The sequence below is a fragment of the Chrysoperla carnea genome, chromosome 1, assembly GCF_905475395.1.
Source record: "Chrysoperla carnea chromosome 1, inChrCarn1.1, whole genome shotgun sequence".
NCBI classification, from domain to species: Eukaryota; Metazoa; Arthropoda; class Insecta; order Neuroptera; family Chrysopidae; genus Chrysoperla; species Chrysoperla carnea.
This window is the reverse complement of record NC_058337.1, coordinates 120,767,246-120,786,745: the sequence shown is the minus strand read 5'-3', so window position 1 is coordinate 120,786,745 and position 19,500 is coordinate 120,767,246. Positions and strand designations below refer to the sequence as shown.

At 29.3% G+C, this 19,500-nt stretch overlaps 1 protein-coding gene across 1 annotated transcript in view; it reads right to left on the bottom strand.

Moving 5' to 3' along the window:
• LOC123306212 (calcium/calmodulin-dependent 3',5'-cyclic nucleotide phosphodiesterase 1-like) overlaps positions 1-19,299 on the bottom strand; it is a 312,151-nt gene extending 292,852 nt beyond the window's left edge. Inside the window, exon 1 of the mRNA XM_044888137.1 lies at positions 19,115-19,299. The gene's annotated coding sequence lies outside the window, so the exon portion shown is untranslated. The remainder of the gene's footprint in view (positions 1-19,114) is intronic.
• Between the last annotated feature and the right edge of the window lie 201 nt (positions 19,300-19,500).

Genomic DNA, 19,500 nt, shown 5'->3' with positions numbered 1-19,500 from the left:
TTTGTACTTACGATTGAATTTGTTTTCTTCAGAACATGGTTAGAAATTTCATTGCTGTTGTCTTTCTACGCGCTTACCTGAAACAAAAAAGAAAAAAAATAGAATACAACTTAGAAAATGAAAAATGAAGCGATTGCATTAATTCATTTTTGATTGCACTGTGCAATTATGGTCCTAAAAACGTAATTATGGTGACTGAAACTTAAAACTCGCTAGAATCACAAGCATGTTTTAAAGGTGATGCAAGATTTCATTGTAGCAACATAATATATTCCAGTTGTAAAAAATGAAACAAGTTTGTGATTTCCTTCTACCCCCCCCCCTTCCCTATAAACTATCACTATAAGTGCGTCATTTTTTAAACGTTTTGAAATTTTTCAAATAAAAGTTGTTTATAGTCGAAGAATATACCTAAAGAGTTTTATGATCGAATAATTAATTTTTTTCTGTTTTTTGGTGGTTTTGAAGATATAATTTTAAAAGAGACACATGGAAATTTAACAAGTTTAGTAAACGGAGTTACTAAAATATGTCTATAAATTTTCCTACTGGAAATTTTAGTATGGAAATATTAGTATGATAGGAGGAATATATATTCCTCCTATTATACGAAATATTATAATATTTACTCTTTGTATTATATTTTAAGGTAAAACAAGCGGAAATCCTTTTTGTAAGACAGTAAGTTTATTAAAATTACTTCTGGCAGCTATCCGGAATGGAGCAATCTATAGCGAAAAGTACAACTTAACCGTCGATATTTGTTTGAAAATTGAAATAGACGAGCTTTTTACATTATTTGAAAGAGTGCCAAAATACAAAAGTGCCTCATAAGGTCACATAATTGCAAAGCTGTTACAGATGTAATCTGGCAAATATTTAATAACTGATTTTATTATACCGAATAGAGCATTAGTGATAAAAAGTATGTAATAATCTTCGAGATTATATAGTTTTTTCCTTGAAATATTATTATAAGACTAAAGTGTTACCCACCCGCTTCGCTGGGTTTAAAATTAAAGATTGATAAAGATTGCTCTCGCTTATCCCCTTTCTATAACACTCGAAATAATGGTACGAATTGTTTTACACAGGTAAAATATATGTATGGTTTTTTTTTTTTTTTTTAAATGTATAATAGTCGCAATTATTCATTGAGTATATCAGAAAAGATGGCCGTGAAATATTTTATAATGACTATTTTTACAGAAATCTGTAATTTATGGTCATGTCAAATAACTACTTTTACAGAAATCTCTAATTTATGGTAATGTCAAATTAAATTAATAAAAATTTTTTTTTTAAATTAATATATCTTTATAAATTATATCTCATGTGTTATTCTGAAGTATGAGCTATATTGCTGTACAGTTTCACTAAAAAACCATTTGCTAGTTTTAGCGTGAAAGCGTAACAAACAAACAACAAACATGCTTACTTTCGCATTTATAATATATATAGATTTATGCTTACAAAATAATAGCTCTCCTCCTGTTTCCTTGTTCTATCCCAACTAAAGCCTTTTTTTATTCAAGTACTTGAATTTTATGAAAATGATATTCTGTTCAAAAAGGTAATATGTAAAATACGTAAATTTACTTGGGTAATCGAATTTTTATTATCCACTTTTATGAATTCATTTTACACATTAATAAATTTTTATAAAAGAAAAAGTGATAGAAAATGATAGAAAAGGTTACATTTAACAACTCCCATCCCGTTTTTGCACAGTATGTTTTTTTTGTTTGAACGTGTAAATTTGATTTATAATCAGATTTTATTTATACCCTTTTATTTTCTTAAATATATTTTTTACAGTAATATATTATGGGACAATAAATGTATTTAGTATTGATTAGGAAAAATAAATTTTCTAATTAAATTGTTTCCAAAATTCACATGAATATAGATAAAAGAAAGCGTATTGATAATAATTCTATTAAAGTTAAAATTTATTGTTTAATTTCGAAATATATCTTGCGGGTTTGTCGATGTGCCAAGTTTTGGCCAATATTTTAACACATAAAAAAACAAAATAGAAATTCTATTTTATAATAGTTTTCTAATGGATTTAAAATTTAATATAAATGCATAGTTTATTATCGTATCAAGTATTACATTAATTGATAGAACTTGCTAAAATGTAATAATATAAAATATAACGGGTATTTCAGCTTAACATGTCGATAGGGCGTTTTTAAAAGAAGTAGCCACATTTACCAATGTCAAAGTAGGTGAAACAATATTCTTATTGGATCCATTTAAAACAAACTATTTTATTTGGTGGAAGTTTATTTTATGTAATAATATAATTCTGTACTAAAGTATAAAATTTATTTATAATATCAACAAAACAACAAAATAATGAGTAATTTTTATAGATATGTAATTTGTTTTTGAAATTATTCCATAAACCAATTTAACCCTACAGTGGTAACGTTGGGTCTGTCAGACCCAAGCACTTTTATTACGTCATTTTAAAACTAGTTGAGAGTGGGTTTTCCTTATAACCACCCGTGTACCTTCCTATGAGTCCTTCCTAAAGCTAACCTATATGAAAGAGAAGATTTACTGTTATCAGTTGTTGTTAAACTTGGATACAAAATTCAATTTGGATCTAATAGGCCAGTTAATTTGTATAAGTTTACCAGTTAATTTGTATAAGTTTAGAATTTTTCCTTGATTTTTACTTTTTAATATCATTCCTTATATTATAAAATATTAAATATGATTTGTCCATAAAAGCTAAATATAGATGTTGGAAACTGTGTAAAGAGTTTTGTTCACCTTAAAATCAAAAACTATTAGTTTATAAGATGTTTAAATAATTGGGTCTGGTAGACCCAACGTTACCACTGGCAGGATTTTTGTCCACGTTACCACTGTAGCGTTTTAAAAAAATATTTTTTAATTTATTTTAATTCACAAGTCTATAAAAACTACTTATTATTACATGTCTATACAAGATACTATTTTGTTGTTTAATAAATAGATATTATACTTTATTCTTATGTGATATTCTTATTACAAAAAATAATCTCCCAAAAAATAAAAAAGTTTGTTTTAAGTGGATCCAATAAGAATATTGTTTCAGCTACTTCGACATTGTATAAGTAATTGTGGCAACTCGGTTAGAAAAGACCTATGGACGTGCCTTGTTGAAAAACCCTGTAGATGCAAATATTATATGGACCTTTGACATAAAGGATTTAAAGTTTTGTTATTATTTACACTGCTGACTTGTATTAATCTAGGTCAAATTATAATTACTATGCATCCATACGTCTTTTTATGGACGTTTAAGGATATATGAGCATGGCAACAATGTTTGATATTCGATTTTAACGATAAGATTTCAGCGCCACAAGTAAAAAAATGGAAACCATTTAAACACTCAGCTGATTTTTTCATTGAATAAAGAGACGAAAGATGTCTCCTGCATTATACATCTAAATATGCTGGACCATATTTGCTCCCCGAGTCTTTTATAGTAGCGATAGTTTTCCTACTTTTTATACCATGTATATATGAAATATATCAAGGTATACTAAGTTTAGTCCCAAGTTTGTAAAGCTTGTCAGTCTGTCAACACGATAACTCAAAAACGAAAATAGATATAAAGCTGAAATTTTCATAGCGTGCTCAGGATGTAAAAAGTAAGGTCGAGTTCGTAATGAGAAACATAGGTCAACTGGGTCTGGATTTTTTGCAATTTTCAGAAGAGTACCCCGTAGAAAAAATCGGGGAAAATTTTTTGTTTCCGATTTCGATAAAACTTGGGTAATTTTGACCCAAAAAATACAAAAATCGGGTTTATGTATCGATTGGATGATTAGTTCATGAGGAAATCGCTCTTTATGTCAATTTTTTAATATATCTCAAAAGCCATGCATCCAATCATTAAATAAACCCTATTTTTGAATGTTTTGAAAAAACCTGGATGCAATCGTTAAATAAACCCGGTTTTTTAAAATTTATTTTGTCAAAATTATCTTATATTCAGTAGGGTCCATTTTGTCAGCCGTACGGTCACAAAACCCATTGCCCTTTGTTGCACATTTACGAACTCGACCAATTGTCGGAAACCTTAACTGATATAAAGGCCACAAAAACAAATATTTTGGCATTAAGTCATTACGTCTTTAATTTAATGTTTTTAAATTTATTTTTTGTTTATAAAAAATTATTAATGAATGTTTTAAAAACATAAACCAGAGATTATACCTGGGTAATATTATCATTAAATATTGTTGTTAAATATTTAAATAGTTAAACAAACCATTCATGACATGACATAACAGGAACATGACAAAATATGACATCACAACTATATCAGAAATAAATTTTCAATATAGACATTAAAGTTTAGCATGGAGAAGCGTTGACCCATTGAAATATTTCTTCATTCCCGATAAGCAAAAATTTTTGGAAAGACTAGCGTTACTGCACCGTTTTTAATTATCAGGTTCAAATAAATCTTTACGATATCATCCAAATATTGTACAGGAATGTTGTTAGGTTATATTTCCAATAAAATTCTTTTACTTTAGCAAATAGTTGTACAAAAATATATTTGGGGATTCAAAAAAATCGTCTTTTGAGCTTTCAGTCTAAGAAGGTTGAGATAATACCTTTACTTTTAATAATCCTACCTTTTAATACAACTGTCAGAAGCAGATATGAAGAGACTTTGAGGCTTTTTCGGCATAACTGCATTGTAATAGATGGACAGAAAGGTCTTATTCTATTTTGGTAGCACCAAATTTCGTTTACCTGCCTTCATAAAACTCGTGACTTTGGGATAACTCTGGAGAAGTATCTTTCTCTTCCGATTGAAGTCAGATCAACGAAAATAGGTGCAATGTGACAGAGAAGACCATCGCTACCTATCAACGATAATGTTTTTCTGATTTTAGAATGTTGATGGAGCTATTTCGCTCGGATTTTTTTCGTGATTATTCTGAAAACGTAAGGTAAATAAGACAAAGTCTAATTACTTCGGAATATCGCTTTTAAAAAATCGAACGATCAATTCAATTTGAAAAATTTCTGCGTTTGTCGAAAAAAAAACAATCTGATATTCAAAAGCTTTCAAGGCTGCTGATCACGATTCTAGATAAATATAAATTGAATCAATTTACTGTTTGCGAAAGAAAATGTACAACAATTTATCTTTAACACTCTTCAAAGAAAGTGTCTAAATCTTTAACCGAATGAATCCCGAGCATGATAAACACGAAAAACGTGTAATTTTCTTTGCATTTAAATTTTCGAATAGTTTTCAAAAAAGGGATTATCGTTCAATACTGAGCTATGTGTAATATATTGTGTACTGATTGATAAAATAAATATAAAATTCAGGTCGATTAAAGTTATTATTTAGGGATGTTTACAATATTAATCATTTAATAAAATCATATTTAAAATCAAATATTTGTTTTAAATAATTTAAAATATTGGTTGTTCGATAAAAATAGCTAGCTTTTTACGTCATAATAACTAGATAAGTTCGATAAACAAATATTCCAGAAAACAACATCCACAAAATTCAAATAGAGGGTGATCAAAATTAACCTAGTTCTAATTGGTTTCAAGAATGTGGAGCCCTGGCTTCGGAATGAAGCACATTAGTGTAAGCTAGCGAAAAACTGAAATCACAGCTGAAAAGAATGACCCAAAATTAGGGAGTTTCAAAAAAAATTCCAATAAGAACGGATTAAATATGACTGGGTTATCAAAAAAATTGAAATTTTAACTTTATGACGTCATCAAAAACCAAAAAATTTAATTTTGCTCTATCACATCCAAATTTTATCCAATTTTAATAAATCAAGTATGTAATCCTACTTAATTTCGGTCATACTTTTCAAATTTGGAATCAAAATTAACCTAGCTCTAGTAGGTTTCAAGAAAGTGGAGTCCGTGCTTCGGAATGAAGCACATAATTGATAGCTAGCAATAAACTGATATCACAGCTGAAAAGAATGACCTAAAATTAGTGGGTTTTAAAAGAAATACCATTAAGATCGGATCAAATTTGCCTGTGTTATCAAAAAAATCAAATTTTTTACTTTATGACGATAATATACAAGATGCTATATACTAAAGACATACGTCATATATCACAGTTTACTGTCGGCTCAGAGAGTTAGTTTTTATTTTTCTTTATGTTTATAAATTTATATTAAAAGTTATTCCGGAGTTCGGAGAATTCTCTTTAGTATTTTTTTCTACATATTATGATATTTTATAATATTGTGAATTAATGAGCGCCTTTTACATGATTCTCAACTTTTTGTTTTACGTATAAAACACTTTTTGTTTTGCGCCTCAATTTCTGTTTCGCCATTAGCGGATGCCTTCTTTAAAAATCCATTAATCAAAGTTTTGAAAATCTAATACTGAAAACCAATTCTTTAGAATATTTTTCTCTGTTTATCATTAAGTTTTAGTAAAACATTTTACAACATAAATAATTCCTTATTTATGGTAGCAATTGTCAATTTGACCTCGAAGATTAATATAACAACACATTTTATCTATGAAAATGCATTTTTAGTGTTTTTCTCGTTTAAAATAAAAATACCATTTCATGTTTGTTGTTAAGAGTTAAAAGAAAATCAGTAGTGTTTGTTATTGATAAAAGTGTATGGGAAAATGAATTGTTTCAATAATAATATAAGACACATTGGAAAATAGAAAAAAATAAATAAAACAAAAATGTAAAATCCACTAAAACGTTTTACATTAGGTGTATAAAGTCTTATCTTGTCTTGGTTTTGTGTCGTGTCTTGTCTCGAATCGTATGACGTATCTTATGTCTTTTCTTCTACAGTTATACTCGATTTACTTACTATAAATACAGTTTGTTCCATTGAAGGATCAGAGTTTAAAAAAATCTAACAAAGACACAGAAAGGAAGAAGGGTTTGACAACCAGAACAATAATTGTTTTTGTTGCACCACCCTCATCTTGCACACATCAAAGTCATCAAAGTGTTGTGACAGGTTTAATATCACTATTAATTATTATACCATGTATATAGAATATACCAAAGTATACTAAGTTTAATCCCAAGTTTGTAACGCTTAAAAATATTGATGCTAGGAACAAAATTTTGGTATAGGTGTTCATAAAATCAAGTATTTAGTCCATTTCCGTTTGTCTATCTGTCTGTCGTCTGTCTGTCATCACGATTACTCAAAAACGAAAAGATATATCAAGCTGAAATTTTTATAGCGTGCTGAGGACTTAAAAGGTGAGGTCTAATTCGTATATGAGGGACATAGGTCAATTGGGTCTTGTAGGACCGTAAGACCCATCTTGTCAACCGTTAAAGATAGACAACTTACTTTGAAACATTTTTTCGTAAACATCACTTTTACCCATGAGAGCGTAAATTATACGCAAATTGTATAGTATATATTATATGGCTGTATCAGTTGGCTGTGTGTGCCATGTATGTATGTATGAGTTATGTGACAAAGTAATCAACACTGTCTATACATGGTATTTCAACAATTAACTCACTCAATTGTTTGTTTTCACTTGTTGTTTCATAATTTTGCAAGAATTAGCCGACTGTACACAAGTCCTCACAACAGATTATTCGAAATATTAGGCATGAAGTAGTTAGTAGTAGTTAGGCTAGTAATCAAAGAAGATGTAAAAATCTACCAAATTAATTTTGTTACGAGTGCGGTTGTTATGTAGAGACAAATCTAAAAAATATAATGAAAGTGATAGAATCAGCTAACTGCTCCCATTTAGGATTTATGATTAGAGATCTTGAAAAATCGTCGTCATCTCAAATGTGTAGCATTTCTTGTAACATGGGACTTTCGAAGTGAAAGTAAGGTAAACAAAAAATAAAATACCCTAATTTGCCATCAGCATCCCGACCTATATATTGTCACTCAAAATTCGTTTTTTTCGATACATCGAACAATAGAAATAAGATACCAAAGTCGGTGGGATGCAGCTATGATGGCAGATTTTTGTTGGTGTCTCAAAAAAAAGGTTCAACGTTGCAAAAAAGGCAAAATAAAAGTCACTAACCTAATTAGACTTGTTTATTTAAGCTCATAATACTCTATAATAGAGGACAATTTAAAATTAATGCCATTATGTAAAAATTTGTTATGCTTTTAAGCTTATCGTGCTGACCAACGACGAAAACTAGACTCACGTTCTAAAAATTCATTTTCCATACCGTTTTGTTGTGCACCGATTTGCTTTTTAAGATATAATTTTGTTCAGTATGTGAATTGTATATCATATCTGTATTAAAATTGCCTATACACAGTAAAAACGAAATAAATTTCTATTGATATTTAGTATCACTTATATATAATATTTCCCTAACCTGTTCTTAGCCACGGATTCGCACTGTGAAATTCCACACAAGTGGACTAGTTATTAGTATTAGTATTTACCGTAACATAATTTTCATGAAAAACACTTGACTTCATTGAAAATTTAGTATAAACTTTAGAAAATAAAATACAAAAGTTTACGATGTAAATTACCAACAGTTTTCATTTTTTTAATGTAAGTTAGGAAAAACTTTTGTTGAAACTTTTCGAGTATCGAATAAAAAAAATTATTTTATGAATGAAGGAAAGAGTTCAACCTGTAGCCGTAAAGTTTTTTTTTTTTTATGAAGCTCTAACTCAATTTGTATTCAATGCTTTATATGTATACATAAAGATTGGAGAATAGAGCTTAGACTCACTTTTGTCTGTAAGAGTGTTCACTGGTATTCCAAAAATATTTACGTCCCTTGTATCAACTCTTTTCGCCTTCTTTAAATAGTGATTTGTTAGAACTCAGACCTTCAAAATTACAAACGTAGGGCTCAATAATTTTCATATACTCTTTTACTGGGAATGCCCTTTTTTATGTGTAAATAAAAATGTTATTTATGTACCACGAGATCTTTCTTCGTATACGAATTCGGGGTACATTTGAAATACTACTCAATTAATCGCCCAAGGGATTCGATTTTATAAAATAATTCTTATCCAAATCGGAGCCAAACAAATTTTAAAAGTTTCCTTATAAATAAATCCAGAAAATCACACAAAATAATTCATTTCCGAATGTCATAAAACTTGATAGTTTCATAGGGTTTTTTTTTTATCTAAAAAATTCAGGTTAAATTAAGATTAGATAAGTACTTTTTAAGATATCGCTTAAAACATTATACGAATAGGTTTTATAACGAGACGAATCTAGAAATATCGAGAAAATATTGATCAAATCGTAAAATGAGATGAATTTTTATGTTTTCTCGGACGTAATTATTCTAAATAAATCAAGACACATCCATACAGTTATATCAATAAAGTAGTGTGTCATTACTATGGTAACTCCCAGAAATAAAACTCATACACGAAGCGAATTAACGTAGTTTTGATGGTTGGTTATACTAACAATCAATTTATAAACTTTGTTTACCTCATTAACGTACAATAATATTTTTCTTAAACATGTATCCAATTGGTGAGCTACGTATATATTGTGAATAAGCTCAACTTCTTTTCATCTGTAATATTTCCCATGACCTCTTTAGTAATACTTAAAGCATTATATACAAGACTTTACTGTATTGTAAGGCCGTTAAAGTCATGCCAGTAGCGTAGGTAAAGTTTATATAATAAGTTTGCCCACGTAAATTACTTTTTAATTTACATGTTTATGTAATTAATAACCTAAAACATTGTAACATCATGTAAATATTTTCTTTGGAAACATCGCACAGGAAATTCTTTTCTCGAGCTGGGTAACTTCACTTATAACTATAACTACAAATTGATTTACCTCACCTTGTATGCTTGTTCCAGACTTTGATCACACATTATAACGCAAATATAAAGCTGTATGTTAAGTAAGTGAGAGAAAGAATTTGGCAACAGAAAAGGACAAACATCTATAATGGCGTAGAAAATATTAAGGTTTAAACCCATAAAAGGTCTCGCCGTTTATCAAACATGAGCTGCGCAAATGAAGAAATTTCTCCGTTTAGAATTATAAAAAAAAATTGCCAGAAAAATGAAATTTTAACAAAAGAAGAACAAAATACCTCTTAATACTTATCAAAAGTATTGATAAGAATTTTGTAAGTAATGGCACGAAAGCCATTATGATTAAAATCAAGGATATGACCTGATATGCCAAGTACTTTCACTTTTCTCACTGCCCTTAGAATAATCTTTGAAATTTGCACACATGTGTCTCATTGTCTCATTCTGTAGATCGGAAAAATATTTTATCCGTTTTTGGACTCCACTACTGGTGAAATATGAAACCAAGATCATTTTTGTAAGCTGTTTTTAAATATAGAGGATGATTTATGTATATTTATAAAATTCTTTTCCAGTAGTTTTTTCTTTTAATGAATATAATTATTTCTATGAAAAAGGTCTTTAATTTAGTTTTGCACCATATGTGCGTAATTATTTAATAGAGAGGCTGATTGTATGTACTTAGTTCATGAAAAAGTATAATAAAGTATATCATTTCTCTAGCCTAGTTTTTCCTGTCAATGCGATATCTTCCTGTTTCCTTTATCAAATTCCATGACCGTTATTTACAGGCTTATATTGCTGGATATTGACATAAAATAGACTAACAGTCTTAAAATGGTTCGCTTAGAAAAAAACAGACTAAAAATAATTTCGAAATAATCCGAACCAATTGCCATCCCTGTATATTTTATTTGTTTCCCTATAAATGTTTGTTTGTTTGTTACGCTTTCATGCAAAAACTACCAAATGGATTTGAATCAAACTGTAGAATAATATAGCTCATACATCAGAATAACACATGAGCTATAATATATAAAGATTTAATTAAATATAATCTGACATATTACTGCTCCATCTATGATAATCATTTTGAACCATAAATTAAAGATTTCTGTAAAGATTTAAAATAATAAATGAATTTAAATAAATTCATGGCCATCTTTTCGGATATACTCAATGAATTATGACTTTTTTACACTGAAAAAATTGAAAACTATGCGTATATTTTCAAGAGAGATAGATGATATAAAGCGGTGGTTGTTACTTTTAAGCCCAGTGAAGAGGGCGTGTATCAAGCTAATATATTATTATAAATGACTAATGATATGGTTTACAAATAGTATAGATCATCTTTTAATAGATAGTGAAGGAGCACATGTGTGTGCTATGTACATTTAAACACTTGAACTGCGCCACACTCGTATACAACTGTGTTCTCTCAAAAGCTTGAACTTATATGATTAAAGTTGAAGCTTTAAACATTATAGTACGTACATACTGTGAACACAGATGCATACATTTAGAAAGAAGTATAAGCACTAGTTATAATAATATTTATTATTATTTGTATTTTATAAAACTAGAATTATCTGCTAGTTTATTTATATATATTTTTTGAACATATAATTTAATATTATACTTGTTTATGTATCATTCCGAATGGTACGTTGGATGCGAAAGAGAAGTGTGCGATTTTGAAAAGGCTGTAAAAAGAAACCGACTAACAAAGAGGGGTGTTAGGTTAGGTAAGGTAAGGTTAGGTTATATTGGCTGTCCACGAAGGACACACTAAGGTTATAGAGCTCATTGTGATACCATGTGTTTTACCACCTTTCCGTTGATAATTTTATTTATCAGCTACTCAATTTTAGAGGCTGAGTGTACCTCCTTCATGCATATACCAGACACTACACCAGCCCATCACAACTATTAATTAAATTAATATTGTTGCGACGGCGGGAATCGAACCCGTTACCCTAAGCATACCGCTGACGGAATTGGTTACGCCTTAACCAACTGAGCTAATAGGCCGACAAACGGCTGTCTTGAATGGCTTTTCTCTTGGCGGTTTTTATAGTTATTCTAACAATAATTTTTCTCTGCCGTAAGTTCACGAAAGTTACATCAATCGCTCTATTAACACAGTTGGTTAAGGCGTAACCAATTCCGTCCGCGGTATGCTTAAGGTAGCAGATTCGATTCCCGCCGTCGCAACAAAATTAATTTAATTAATAGTTGTGATGGGCTGGTGTAGTGCATGGTATATGCATGAAGGAAGGTGCACTCAGCCTCTGAAATTCAGGAGCTGATAAATGAAATTATCAGCAGAAAGGTGGTAAAACACATATATGGTATCACAATGGGCTCTATAGCCTAAGTGTGTTCTTCGTGGACAGCCAATATAACCTAACCTAACCTAGTTCATGAAAGCGTTGAATTGTATTGAATAAAACAAAATCACAAAACGTTTGAAGGCAAACCTCTTAGTCGAATTGCTTTATTTCTAAGATGCAAATAATTCTATCTTATAAATCAAGCTATAAAAACCTTAATAAATCGGAATATGAATGCAAAGAATAGACAATGTAAATGTAGAATAAACAATGAACGCGAGCAAAATTCCGAGTAAGAGCTTGTTAATATTTCTATGCATTGTTTATTTATTTATATAAATGAATATTTTAATAGTTTGGATACAAATATAATTAAAACAAGAATTCTCTACATACAGAGAAGAACGTAAATGGATTTACAGTTTTAAACTATATTGTTTTCTGTATAATTAGTCGTTGATTTATAACGTCATCGCTAACATCAATTTTCTTGTGTTCTTGAAATTGACAACTGACATAGATAGGCGTGGCTTAATAAATATGGCTGACTTTAGATTGCAACATTTTCTCAAAATTTTACTATTATAAGATAATAATTAAAAAATGTATCAATTTCATCATTCATTTTCAGTTACTTATAGTAGAATTGTTTTTTGATTTTTGATTAAAAAAATTTTTTTTAACACAAATTTCCAGAGATAGTATCTACTAATAAACCAAAAAAGCTTTCGTTGGTTTTATCATTAATTTTATACTTAAAAACAAATACTGTCACCCGACGAGGAAACTATGAAAAAATAATATCTTAATTTTGGGAAGTCCACAGAACCTTACAGCACAAATATTTCAAGCTGTAGAATTAGTTCGAGCGACGGCTGACGGCGAAGCTGACGGCGACTATTTTCATTTTCATTTGATAATAATTAATTGCTTTTATAATTATAGAATGAACCCTATGTATTGACAGTTGATCAAAATGATCATTCAGTTGCAGTTGCAGAAATAATGCGCATTTTGGTGTTGGCGCAGAGAAGTAGATCACTAAAATTGGAAAGCAAACTACACGGTAAAATTATTTAAGTTTGTCCTGATTTATAAGTTCGATTATAATATATCTTACCTCGATTATATTATTTTTCTAGGTCAGACATTTTAAAATGTCTAGGTAAAACATTTAAAAAACAAATCGGTAGAAACAAGCAAGACACGTTTTAAAGGATGATTAAAGTAAAAATAAAAACTAAACAGGATTAGATACCAATGCATTTTTCTTAAAAAATTTTCCATTATCTAAAAAAATATCGATGAAGTACCTACGTTTTTTGGTAAATGGCTTCGTGAATAAGCAAAATTTGCGCCTCGCAGTGAAGTATGCAATGAATTAATTATATTTGAAACAACCACAAAGTCTCCAGTTTAGTGTGGTTTGTGGTATGGAAATACAAACATATTTTGCAAAAAAAAGGTCGGCGAAAAGGCGTTTTTACTACGAAAAGACGTTGCATTTATTATCAAATTAATGATATCCCAAACCGTTTTGTTTTTTTTACCAATAAAAAAGAATAAATCGAATTTAATAACGCTATCCTGATCAACGTATTTTATTCATGAAACTTTTACTCTTTATGATTGTATATCTACTAAGGCCTCACTCTGTACTACTTTAAATGTAATATATTTTTGTTTATAAAAAGACTATTATTGTTAAACATAGCTTTAATAAAGTCTTTATTACACAAATAGTTCATTACTTGAGTGCAGTGGGAAATGATATAAATATTTGTTAATAATTTTCTCGAAAACATTAAAATTGTATTATGTCAACAAAAGCAATGCAGTATATTAAATGTTATATATATATATATATATTTATGATTATGATAAATAATCCCAACTTTCCAACGTCTGTGCTTCATAATAGAGAATATCGATGATAGTTTTTGCTTGAATAAAACCTCATTCATTTAGCAAACAACTTTTTTGTTTCTTCATTTAGCAAACAACATGCAAACTCTTTCTAGCAAACCAGAATTTAGCATTGTATTCTGATGGCATATATATTATATGACGTCAAATACTATGTTCGATCTCTGTCTAATTAGTAGTTTAAAATGTAAAATGCATGAGATTATATATTTTAAAAAAAATTAAATAGTCTAGGTACCTAATAATAATTCGTATTGATCCCTTTTTATCGTAACATTAACAAATTTCCAGGGGCTTGTAATTATAACGACGGGTGGGGGCTGTAAAAGTGGAAGTCCCATAAAGATTACTACACCGGCTCGAAGAATATTCAGCAAAATTGTATTAACTACATAAAAACGTCTGTTCAACAAGTGAGTTCGGAAAAATTACTTTGTTTCGACAGGGAAGTGGAAATTTATAATAAATTTAAGTTAGGGACTTCGAATATTGACAAGGATTCAATATTTTATTCATTCGACCCTTGTCTAATTGTATATTTGACGTCAGAATATAATTTTTTCCTCCAAATTGACTCAATTTTTCAAAGAAAAAAAATTGATAATGAGCGCTAACATCCATATACAAATACATAGTAGGTAATGTATATATTCGTAGATGTTAGTTTTCTAGACGTAATAATAAGGCGAAAACCGATGGTAGAGTTTTTGCCATACCTCACCATTTATAAGTTATTTCATTGGTGAAATCAATTTAACTAAAAGAAACGGATCTAAATTAATTAATAAGAATTAAAAAAAAATTTACTCATACCAGAGGTCGAACCTGGGTGTCTAGGATTCATTTCAAGCGGGGTCGGATGTGCTCTAGACACAATGCGTGATTTTTTCAAGCCAACGAATTTTGTTTTTGTTTTGTTTCTCAACAGTAACATTTATTTTTTATTTATGTTTTTTTATTAAATTTTGTATACAAATTGAATTCGCGTTGAAGTATTTCGATTATTTTTGGATGTTTTTTTATGATACAATAGCGTTAAATGTATGAAAAACATAAATTATAACCGAAAGACTTTGAACGTTACATTTGTATACAAAATTTTGTAAACAATCAAAAATAATAAAGAAATGAATGTTTTTTGTCACTTACGACATTTTACTCGCCAACAATCGCGCTATGAGCAAATTGCTCACGCTTGGTTTAAAACATAAATAACTATTAGTTTTCAAATGGTATATGTTCGTTAAACTTTTTCTATCTTCATATAGTTTTATCTATTTTCGAATTATGAACTTTTTCAGATTTGTTCAATCTAACTTCAGTTTTTAAGAGAGTAAAAATGTAAGTTAGTATACTTTCGTTACGTTAATATAAGTCAAACTCAGTAAATTTAAAAAAAAAAACTTACGACAAGAAATATGGTGAAATTAGATAAAATGAATTAAATAATTTAGATTATCTGCTCTGATATTTTCCCTCTCAAACATCATTCAATAATCATATAATCAAATTATTTTTACTTAGCTAGTGCATTAAAAAATAAAATTTTGTAGAGGTTATGATTTACATAGTTGAAGGTTATTTATCGCGCGAAATATTTTACACATTTGCAGAACACGAGAGCAAATCTCTAACCATGCGACAAAAGATTACCGACGGACTAAATAGTAACAGCAATTTATCGGTGTAAATTCGATTTAGAAGAAAAAAAATTAGATGTATAATAACCGTCCCAAACATGGGTTTACACTTATAATACGCTTATAATTTTACATTTTTTTTACAGGAAACGTAAGAACAACTAACATTTATCATTCTTATTTGTATACGGATATCTTGTGGCACTTGCACATAAAATTTGGTGTAAAAAAAACCCAAAATTCATTTTTCACAACAAAGATGTAAAAAAAAAAAGATTGGCAGATTTTATTTTCCACACAATAATATGAAAAAATGTAAATAAATAAATAAGAACGTTCTTTTTTTTCGAGAGAGGAAAATTTTTATCTTTTCTATTGTATTGTTGTCATTGTTGTGTCCGTTCCGTTTGTAACCTCATTGTGTATACTCTCATGTGACAAAGAGAACCTTTTTTTTCTGGTATATTAGTTTATAAACTTTTTGATAGAAAATCATTGTTTTTCCCCGAAAATCGAAAGAAATATTTTGTAATACGTAAAAGTTTTGATGTGTCTAGAATTCTTTACCTCAAAAAATGTGATCAGTTATTCGAATGGTCGCTCCCAATTTTATTAGAGCCTGTACTAATCATACTCGTTCGAAGTCTGTCGCATTTTCCTTTCTTTAGAACGGTATACGACGTTTATTTCTAGAGAATCTTTGCCATTATAGAAAAGCGGAACCCTTACGTGACCTACACGCCTTCAATTTGGTCAACATTAATGAATTTGTTTGTCGCTCAATTTTTGTATTTAATCGATAATTTTACGACATCGTAACTGTTGTAAAAAGTGCGAATTGTTGAAAATTGAAGGTCAATACAAAAATAAGTTAATTTTTATTTCATGTATATATGAAATATATCAAGGTATACTAAGTTTTGTCCCAAGTATGTAGCGCTTAAAATATTGATGCCACGAACAAATTTTTTTACAAGTGTTTATATACCTAATCACCAAATTAGGCCATTTTCCGTTGTCCGTCTGTTCGTCTGTCCGGCTGTCGACGCGGTAACTCAACAACAAAATAGCATATCAAGCTGAAATTTGTATAGCCTGTTAAGGACGTAAAAAGTGAGGTCGAGTTCGTAAATGAGCCACATAGTCCATTGGGCCGTGGGTCCATAGGACCAATCTTTTAAACCGTTAAACCGTTAAAGATAAAAAGTGTTCCTTATAAAAAATTTAACATCTTTTGTTTGAAACATTTTTCGTAAACATCACTGTGTATTCGCGAAGGCGCAGATTAGTTGCAAATTTTATAGTATATATTATATGGGAATATCAGTTGTGTGTGTGTGTGACTATCTAAGAGTGGATATCTTTCTTTACTTGCGTAACGTAAAAAAAACCAACGATGGCGTCATCAACACTGTCGTTACATGGCATTTCAACAACTAACTCAGTACATTGTTTGTTTTCGCTTGTTTTAAACTGATATTCTTAAATGATTTAATGATTAAATGAATTTACTACAAAAGTATGGGTGAAAAAAATTGGTGAATGGTTTTCGTAACTTTTCATGGAAATACAAAAAGAACTTAATACATTTAACAATCACACGTTTCCACGTGACTGTTCACTTTTTTCTGAAGCCCTACGTAATGATTTTTTATTAATTTCACTCAAAATTCTATGGAAACTTTTTAAAAAAGTTTTACTAAAATTTTACTCAGGCGTGTCTAGAACTTTTTGAACAACCCTGTATGTTTGTTCATTATATTACTTCACTCTTATGTTCGTTGCATCATCACCATTTTTTTTCGTCTCCCATTCGAGTAATATTCATTCATTTTTAAAAAACTGTAGTAACAATAAATTCAAATGTCGCGTTACAATGAACATATAACCAACCACATATATACTACTCTATATTAAGGGGGTGTGATTGAGGAGTTGAATGAGAAAATGGATGAGCTAGGGAGATGACCTCAATGATCTCTGCTTTGAATATAAACTGCAGAATAATAATAGTTTTTTACACATTAGACGGAGGAAGTAAATTTTTTTTATGTAATAAATAAACAAAATAAGAATAGTTCTTGGCACCTTAATACTCTTAAAATGTTTTTAATTTGTTAAAAATTAGTATAAATGGTTATGCAAATATAATTTTAGGTCTTGTACTACAACTTATAAAACGAATTACTCTTCGAAATAATGGAAAATTATTGCTTGAGGGTTAAAATATTCGTACATGACTACTGCGCAACCAACCAAAAATGAATTATTAAGTTTGTAGTCTTACTATAAAATCGTAAAAAAGTTTTGGATTATGTGCGCGGTAAGAGTATATAAGATTGTAGTGAAATAAGTTATAGTTTTTATTTATGCTGTACCACACAATTTTGTAAACATACAACACCCAGTAAGTAAATTAGTTTACAAATTTCTACTATAGGTGTTCTCTAGATACAGAACGTCAAATTTTTATAGTAATAAGTGATAATCCTGACGTCGAATTGGCCGTATAAGCCATAAAAATGTAAAACTAGACTTGATATCATGATAAAATTTGAAAGTGCAGTTAAAATTGAATAAAAAAACGATGAAGTTTGCAAAGATTGCATTCAAAGGTTGTTCATCTCTTAAATTTTTTTAAGCTTTCTGTTTAAAAAAGAAAGTTTTATATATAATCTCTATGGCGATACCCATGTTTGACGTCACTAACGGGTATCTTCCTCTTTGTTCAATTAGGAATTTTAAACGTTCATATCTTGCATACTAGTAAAGATTTTTAAAAACCAACTTCACTTTTCTATTTGTGAAGTGAGAATTCTTCATCTGAAGTGACAAAAAAAATTTAGTCCGATTGTATTATAGCTCCTACCCAGGTTTTATGGTCTTTAGATTTAGTTTGTGTAGACTTAATTATCCCCTAAGCCATTTTCTTAAGATTTGGCAAAGACAAGGACATTTCATTACCAAATGGTAAAGTGTATTCACTTCTCGAACTTCCTCACTTTGAAGTCATTGAATTGCGATCTGTTTTCAAAAAGAGGAATGTTTCTCGAGCATCTAGTACTGTATCATGTCGGAAATTATCAGTTTGGAGAGATTTATGATTTCTATTAGCTTGATTGAATCCTGAAATTTGAATTAGCTTGTCAATAATTTGCATAAGATTTACATTCAAGGTAATGTGAATGAATAACGCTGGATAAAATTTGAATTTTAAATTGATTCGATTTATATACGACAGAACATAAACTGAACTAGTTTCAATACCATGGGGTATGTTCAAGGTACTAAAATTTTTCCATTAATCGGTTATTATTCATAAAATTAAATTAATTTGAATGAAAACCATTTTATCTTATTTAAAGCTTACATTTAGAACTGCTTAGTCGAATAATTTTACGCTCACCTATTGTATATGTTGCACCATCAATTTGAAATGTTGCACTCTTACACTTTTTAAAAAGTTTACTATGTGGAAAACTTGGTACAGTCGATGACGTTGCCGTTTGAGTTTTTGATGTAGCACGATGAAATCGAACAGTTGATGGATGAATATTTGTCAATATATCTTTCAACTCTGGTGACGTTGAAGTGGATGATTCATGTTTTGAAGTTTCATCATTATTATCTTCGTTTTGTTCCATTTCTTTTTTTAAATTTAAAATGAAAGACACAATACTTTACTGTGTCTTCAATCAAACCATTGTTTTAATAATAAAAGTTTGTTGATGTTATTCTATGTATGATGATTTAGTTATCCTTCACGTTTTATTTTTATTTTATATTTAAAAA